This window comes from Mycteria americana, chromosome 9 (genome assembly GCF_035582795.1).
Source record: "Mycteria americana isolate JAX WOST 10 ecotype Jacksonville Zoo and Gardens chromosome 9, USCA_MyAme_1.0, whole genome shotgun sequence".
Classification (NCBI taxonomy): domain Eukaryota; kingdom Metazoa; phylum Chordata; class Aves; order Ciconiiformes; family Ciconiidae; genus Mycteria; species Mycteria americana.
The window spans coordinates 31,812,755-31,821,704 of NC_134373.1; positions in this window are offsets into that span (position 1 = coordinate 31,812,755).

The following is an 8,950-nucleotide window of genomic DNA, read 5'->3' on the forward strand; positions in this document are numbered from 1 at the left end:
CCTAGAATACTAAACCCCTGCCAACTGCATTTTACAAACTATGAAACAAGCCATTTGCTCAAAATGACACTCGGGGGAGTGGGGACTGTTGTCCACGTGCACCTCATTTTAATTTAATAGGCTTATTTTAGTGTGATTGGGTCTGTAATGGTACACTGGGATTGCAGGAGTAAATTCTGAAAACTGAGGGGGGGTGCGGAATTAGCCTTTATCAGCAGGTGCTGAGTGTCAGGGCCAAACACTGGCATTTCCTTTGCCTTTGGCAGCCCAGCATCCCTGAGCGTTCATGGCTCCGCTGGAACCGTGGGTGTGCAGCCCTTGGGCTAATCCGGTTGTGTACATAACTGCTCTGTGCTGGAACTGACTGGAAACCAAAATTTCTCCCCTTATTTTCTTTGGCTGGTCATGAGAAGATGCTATGCTTTCTCTGCGCATCCTGCTTTTATTTACCGATTAAGGAAGGAGGTACCTGGGTGTTTCTACAAAGGAAATGACTCCAAATGCCATTTTATCTGCTGGCAACCAGGACTCCTGGCACGCCTGACTGACCAGCACCACTGAAAGCACCCTCGACTGGCTTGGCTTTTGCCAAGGTTTTGGCAGGCACTGTATGATGCAATGTTGCAAAAAAATCTCAGTATCTAAGGCAGCAATTTCCAGACTGTGGTTTCCGAGGAGTTAAGCTGAACTGTAAACTCTGTGTATTCATCAGCCTGGTGTAGCTGTTTTTGAGGTGAGAAAAAAGATGGTCTGTTAAGCCCAAAATATAGGGAATCGCAGTCCCAATACTGGCCCGTAATTAAAGCCAGGAGGATGCCTGAGTGTTTCCACCCAGGTGCCGGACCTGGCTCTTGGTCTGTAAGATTCCTGCCCCTGGAAGTCCTCTGTCCTGCTGCCCAGAGCACTCGCCACTCTTGCAGGGGACGGTGCTCCTTAAGGAACAGTTATTCTGTGTTTGCTTAGAAAGAATCATAGTGCTAATTATTCTCATTAGCTTTGAGCCCCTAATAAATTATCTTTCCTATTGCTCTTCCATCACTCAGTAATGAGGGCCATTTAGTCAGATTTCGCAGATACTGCTCCCTCCCTCTCTACAACACAAGATTCCCTGCAAGCATTCATCATAGGAAAAAAGCTTTTACGTGAACAAAATCTTTTCAGATTAGTCTCTGGTGCCCCAGTTAAGTGGGTGTCTACATTGCAGGCATGCAGAAGAGCCTTCTTCATTAATATGTGCAATTCTGCGTGAGCTGATTAGCTCTTGCAGCTCATTTGGTAGCAAATGTGTAAATCTGTCATACTCCAAATGCCAAATATGTGCACAGCTAAATTATGGAGAAGTAAGAAACTGCAAGAGTTGGGAGTCTTTACTGGGAAAAAAAGGTCCTTATCTAACGCATTAAATTGGAGCTCTGGATTTATCTAGAGCATTTGTCACTCCTCTGCTTTGTCATTTTTCTGCTTGCAAAATGAATAACTCTTCCTGTCGTGTTGATGGTCCTTCCAGTATGTGTGGGTGTTTCATTTTGTGCCTAACATTTGTAACAGACACCTGATATCTAGTCTCAGTTCCCATAAAACAACAATAGCCACAACACAATGCAATCTTCCTTGCACAGTACATGAAACCAAATTAATCGGTTAGTAACTATGTATTATTAATAATCCAGTTACTATCACTTATCTTGCTCTTTTTTGTTTGTAAAAAACTTATGAAGAGAAAGGGGGGGAGATGAATTTTTTTTTTTTTTTTTTAATGTGGGTGGTTTTTAGCCAGGACAGTGTTGCACAATTAAATTAATATAACACTGTATCTGCCAGGGCAGTGTTGCACAATTAAATTAATGTAACACTGTATCTGCCAGCACAAGGGAAACACTAAAAAATGTCACCTGCCTATGGGGAGGGGCTGGTCTGCTGCGGCAGACATGAAGTGCCCTCAGTCCGGTACTCTGGGACAAAACAAGGGAACTGGCCTCAAGCGCTCCTAATTTATGCATGCTTCGACTCCTCTTCATGCCAAGTAGCTGCAGAGCCAACCCAGCCTCAAGGCCTGGACTCACCAGCTCCGGCCAGCCAAGCACGCTCCATTTTACTTTCTCTCGATGTGCAGCACAGACCCAGCTTGATCTCCAACGAGGGCAATATTTTGGCATTATCTCCTGGCCGTACAGGTTATGAGGACAGAGCTTCCCAATTCCTAAAAATTCTGGTGTGGAAAGCCATCTTTTTCCAAGCTGAGCATAAACTCTCGAGATAACATTTCCTAGGAAAATTGGCAGCATAATAATGAAGCTCCCATCCTATAGCCTCCAAGTTGCTGGTGAGGGGACGCTTATTACTGTACCCCACCCCATCAGCAAGGAACAGGGTGATCAGGTCCAACATTTCCTGTTGCATCCCCAGAATGTACTGAGACCTCTCCGAGAGCGTAGGATTTGCTTACTGAGAGGGAAAGGACAGCTCTGTGCTTGGGCTGGCCTGCAGCGAGTACACAGTCCTCCCCAGTGACAATATGGACAAGACACTGCGGGCTGAGGCCTTTTTTTTCCCCTTTTCGAAGAGGAACAAGCTGCCTTCAAGGCAGGCCTTGCCTGGCACAGCGGGCGGAGAATGGGGCCACGGGAGAGCTGCTGCAGAAACGCAGAGCCTCTGCATGATGCTGCCCAGCTCCTTGCAGGTCCCTTAGGACTTCGGGGTCCATCACTCCTTCCACCTGCAGGAGACCACAAAAGGGTAGCCACAGGACTCCTAACTTTCCTAAAACCCACCTCTCTGCCAAAGCCTTAGGCGAGAGAGCAGAACAAAAGGAGGGACTGCAGAAGTCAGAGACGCAGCGTTCACCATGTGATAAAGTCATGTCTCTCTCACGAGGTACCGCAGTATTGGGTGCATTAGGTATATTTTGGATGGATGTATAACCTTAATTGTTGTGTATTGTTTGTATTGTAGTCCCAAGATCCAGGTCCTCATTATGCTAGATGCTGTACAAATATATAAGAGACTGTCATGCATGGAAAGGCTTTTATTATGTAAATAGTCAGGTTGGGAAAAAAGAAGTAGTGTTATCTCTGTTTTACAGATGAGGCAGTGAGAGGAAAAAAAGGAGAAAGCATTTTGCCCAAGGACACGCAAAGTGTGTGGGTCAGTGGTGGACTTGAAATTCAAGTCTCGATTTAGTTTCTTACCAGCTCTTCTTTCAATTTGTGTACTGCCCACAACATAATTAAAAATTAAGCACAAAGAAGACAATACCATGTGTAATTTATCTCTATCTGGAACAATTATCCAGTACCTCTCAGCCAAATCCTCCCCAACTCTTCTCTGTTTCTTCAAAACCTGTATGTCTTCCATGCCCAATGCCTGTGATCACCTTTACAAGTCAAGTCACTGTACGTGTTGTCTTCTGATTTTCTGCAACATATATCATGTTTGAGTTGGACTACAAACTTGTTTGGGAAAAGACCGTGCTCCATGTGGGGCCATGTCTCAGTTGGAGCAGCCTACTGAATTTATATTCCAGTCCTTTTAAAAAGTGGTACTAGCAATATTTAGAATAAAAAAGGATGCATATACATGTCTGCTAGTGAATATAGTGGGCATCCAATATGTTTATAACTGCTGCTCAACCCTACCTGCTAGTCAAAAATACATATTGATGTAAATAACTAATCTATGCCAAAGACAAATAAAACATGGATTTGAGTCAAAAGGCACAACATATTTTGCTTTGTGTACATCAACATTTTCTGTCAGGCTGTAGGAAAGAATGTGGGAGGAAAGAATTATAGAAGTCATGACAGTCACTGGAAAAAAGAATAAAATGGAATTGGCATTTACTAAGGCTAGATAATACCAGACTAATTCAATAGCTTTCTTTGATGCAGTAACTAATTAGTTAGACAAAGAAAGGAAATCTGACTGTCTGGACTTCAATAAAGTAGCTGATGAGGAGCTGTGTATAAAATTCTATCTCCTACCTGGAGAAGTCTGAGATTTATAGAGGAACTGCAAGGCATACATGGTGTTAGAAGAAGAGAAGTTGAGCTGTGTTGAAAGGGAATTATTCAGAGCTCCTAAAAAGTAAGTCTTAAGACTGATTATTATTATTTTCAATAATGACCCATTTGGAAAACAGGGGTGTCTGATCATGAAAACGTATCAAAGTCACAAAGTTAGGAGGTGTCACCAGTGTAGAGAAAGTTCAGGATATCCCACAGCAAGAACTGAATGTCCTTCAAGAGCGAGGCCACAGAAGTAGTGAGAGAGCTAGCAGCAGAAAAAATTCTGCAGGAAACCAGCAACGACACAGAAAGATTTCTGACCGTTTGCCTCAGTCCAGTGTGGGCATGGAAAAGGCAACTGAAATGCTAAAATACAATAGGAGAGACATTTCCAGAAGAGCAAGGGAAGCATGAACATCCTTGTCTAAGACCCCAATAAGATTTTGTTTGGAATAAAACGCATGATTCTGATCAATCATGTTAAAGCAAGCTGGATTCTTAATGAAACGGGTACAGAAAAGGGCTGCTAAGATGAGGAGGAGACTGGAGAACCTTTCATGAAAGGAGAGTGTGTGTACGCAGCTCGTTTAGCCTAGCAGCTGAAGACCACGATGTGGTTTGATTACTCTTTGTAAATACATCAGGTAGGGGAAATATTAAAGATAGGCAATCTTGGCGTATGAGCAAGAGGGCATAAATTGGCCATGAATAATTTAGACTATCAATTAGGTGTTCTTTATCCACCTGCATAGTGAGGGTTTAAAAATTACAGGGGCAAAACCATAACATGAAGCTCACAAAATGTATTAAATGGATTATGTGATCCAGTTGCCTGCGGTACCTGGGGACTGGATTTGATAACCCAGAAAGTCCTGCTGGTCCTGTGTCTTAGTATATTCCTATGTCTTAGTGGGTTTCTATTATAGTGAGCTACCACCTCCATCTTATAATCTTATTAGATATTACAGTACCTAATAATCCCTTCAGTCCTAAGAAACCTTTCTATCCTTCGGAATTAAATTTCAAATAGAACATTCTAACTGTGGATTACAAAGCTGTATGTGGTTTTTTTCTTACGTAAGTTTGTTGTGGCTATTATCATAAACAAAGACAAATTTCTTTAGGGACCAGGAGTTCCTTGAAGATAAATTATAGTGTTTATGGCACAACTGTACTAGCAAATAATGATTTTCTTATTTATGGTAATTGTTTAAATGGCTCCTAATGAAATTTTTGGCCTCATGAAGTGATCAGCTTGGAATGACTTTCACTTCTATGAAAATATTTAAATACAAACAAAGTCTGCCAATGTGTTCAATTACAGTCATGTAGGGAACTAAAGGGATTATGTGTACTAGGAGTATATTCGTGTGGCTTTCCAGATCAGCTGCTTCTACCAGAGAGGGAATAAAGTAAGCGGAAAAGCCCCAAAGAGAGAGCGTTACTGTTGGAATGGCTTGGGACACGATCATCAGAAAAGCTCACTTGTGTTACTTCCATAAGCCCACAATGCTGATGGCCCTGTAAATAAAAATGCATTAACAACATGTCGCTTTTCAAACTAATTGAGATGCAGCGTGAAGATTACTTTTCAGAAATATGATGTTCTTTATGCAGGAGATCATGCTGGGCCCTGCTGCAACAAGAGCCATTGGGATAATGCTGTATTTTGTTCTAACATCTGCATTTATTACCAGTGAGATACTTTATGTGACATTACGAGGTGGCTTCAGACTTGTAAAGCCCTTGAGAATTAAACACTATTGTTCCATGAAAGAAACTTCTGCCCAGCACAGGCCCTTATGACTGAATCAGCGGAGAAGGCTTTTAAAAGAGAAGGAAGGAAATAAACTGGTTATTCTGCTGATGATTTTTATGACCTTGCTCACACTTCTGCTGATGCTGTGTTAGCAAGAACAGGTCATTCCAGCAAATATAATCTTAGCTTTTGTGATTATGGACACAGGTTTCTCTAAAACCTCTAAAATCAGATGCAATTTTTTTTTTGAGTGCAGAATTGTTAGAAAGTCACGGGTTCTCAGCCAGCGCCATGATTTCAAGAGCCTGATTCGGAGTTTTAAGCACTCATGATGAAGCTGGGCTGCACTCGACATAAATTCACTGATTCAATGTATCTGTTTTTTCATGGGAATTGGCATTACCATCCAAAAAACAGGAAGCACACTAATGGATTAGTAGTCTGGTTTCCAGCTAAAGCCCCAGCTTGAATAATACCTCCAGCTTCAAGCACCAAACTTGAAGAAAGACATGAGAAAAAAAGGTCCAGAGAAAGGAGCAATGAAATTATGAAGATGTTTAGTAAACAGAAGGGTTTTTTTAAAAAAAAGATGAAAGGCTTTGGGTTTAATTAGTCTAAATCAGAGAAGGCTTTTGTTTTCCCTGTAAAAGTGGGTTACAAAGTGGACCATCAATCTGATATATACCACAGTTTAACTTGCTGCAAAGAAAACTGAAGTTGAATTTTCTGAATGACCTTCTGAGGGTCCTTTCAGACCTTTACCTCTCTGCTTCTCCTGTGACGCCATCACCGACCAGCACAACTACTGCCAGCTCCTCAGGCTGGATATTTTTCCTTGGGGAAACTTGATTTAAAAGTCGTGTTTAAATCCAGTGGACAGAGCCCAAGGGTTTGTCTTCCCTACCTTTAGTCACCCAAAACGGAGGCGTATAAATGCGGCTGGACGTGTCTGCTCCCCCTGCAGGGACTGAGGAGAAATAGCAACACAGAGCTGCTTAACAGTGGGCAATTTCCAGGTCAGTAAACTCTGGTGAGATAAATGCCGTCCTAACTTGTCTCCGAGTGTTCGCTGTTGGGTTTTGCCTTCAGCTGGCTGATGACACATTAAGCAAGCACATGGCTTCATTATTTTGCTGCACTCATGAAGACGCACCTCGCTGCCACCTCTGAGGGGCTGACACCACAGGGACTTCTTTGGCAACAGTCCTTCCTGCCCAGCTCCCTCTTCAACATCTGACGCTGTCCGTACCCCGTCTCACACTCCTCTTCATCTCTTCACCTCTTCTCCTCCTTTTGAAACACCTACATTCCTCCCCTTTGGCTTCCCTTTGCACTGACTGGATTTACTTCTTACAAATCTCAGTTTTATCTCTGGCTGCAGCTTTCACCAATGTATTCACCGGGTGGTGCCCCTCTAACAATGTTCTGCTGCTTCCGTGTCTTAGGGGAGTCAATGGGACAAGAAAAAAAAACTATTTTAAGTGTAACTGGCTTGTTAGCCATGCAAATTATTGAATAACAGGTATGATTTAAATTCACCATGAGAGCTGGGAGCGCTGGAGCTGTGACCCCAGTTCTGAGTCTGCCGCTACCTCCCCCAGTGACCTTGTGCAATTTATTTAGCCTCTTGGGGCCAGGTTCACCTGAAAATAAAGAATATTACATTTTGTCCCCCTAAGAATATGCAAGTCTTAACTAATAGATGTGTATATAATTTTTGAAGTCCTGTTTATGTAAATGCAAAATGTTATATTTTTTCCTTCAAAACATTTACAAAAGGTCAAGAGAATTTTAGGGTTGAAAGATAAACAGTTCAGAAGAACTAGAAAAAAAGTACACACACGTATGCACTTATCACAAACCTTTAGGCAGCCTCTAATTAAGTAATCATTACTTCTCAGCATTATAGTAGATGCTATCAGAAGCTGTTAAATTGTGTAGCAGCTTGTAATACTGTGCACTCTGTTTATACAGGATAAGGACTCTCTGGAAATTATTCAGATTAATGTATCATCTTCCGAACGTATGCTACAGTTGTGCCAAGTCAGTCAGGATTGAGATGTTCCCGTGCTCAGCTCTACCAGAGCCTGACAGGGAAAACAGTTTCTTCCTGACAGGCCAAGATACTAACTTGGAGATGCAAAGGTGCTTATTCACACACACAGACCCTCCGTCCCTCACGAGGCTTAAGCAGGATGTGTTCGTGGTGCACATCTTTGGCAGTTTCCCCCAGCAACCAGCTTTCACTGCGAGAAGGATGCTCAGAAAAGGGTCTTCTCCTGTGGTCTCCAGGATATCACTTCTTCCCTGCTGCTTTTACATTCACAGCAAACCTACCTCACCAAGCACCTGCAGGTGACCTCTCCTGCAGTGGCCCCTCTGCTCACCTGTGCCCGCCTTCCTCTCCCACATCTCCATGCCACCCGCGTCTCCTGACTCCCTGCCTCACCACGTCCCTGTCTCATTTCCAGTCTCCTCCGAAAACAATTTTTTTCTTTTTGCCAGTCTTCCCTCCACCTGTTACTCAGCTCCATGGCCATAGTTAACCTTGTACCCCTTGCTGCAGCCTTGTTTGACAGAGAGCTCGATTCCTCAGCTTGGCTGAGCTTTGCTTGAAGCACAGAGGAGAAAGCCTGGAGGCTGAAAGGGTGAAATTAATCTCCAGCAATAGCAACTTACACCTGGTTGTAAGATCCAAGAGATCATTTTACCACACCTGGATCACTGGCATTCACAGAGACTATCTCAGGGGTAGGGAGTGAGGTGATACCCCACTGGTATCTGGGGTTGCCATAGGTGGCCACCTAAAATAGTTTATGCTGCTTAGAGAAGGCAGACTTGAGGTTGGAGAGTGTTAATGTGCTTCAGTGCCCTCCTCCCGGTTACCTTGCTCCTGAGTGAAGATCAGTAGAGCCTGAAAGTCCAGAGTGCGAGGTATATTACCTCTACCCCAACACTCTTTGCAATGCTACAAGCACTTGGATAGTTAAGTAGTAACAGATGGAAGGAGAAATTAAAAGGCGTTAGTGAGGAAATCAGCTGCTTCCATTCACGATTTGAGCCAACAGACTAAAACTGTATGATACAGTATGAAAACAGTGACGTTGGAGAGCAATACAGGCAGAAAATTATTCTTGTATCGGCAAAAAAAGTAGTTTTAAAATAGGAACCTCAATTTGGGATTAGT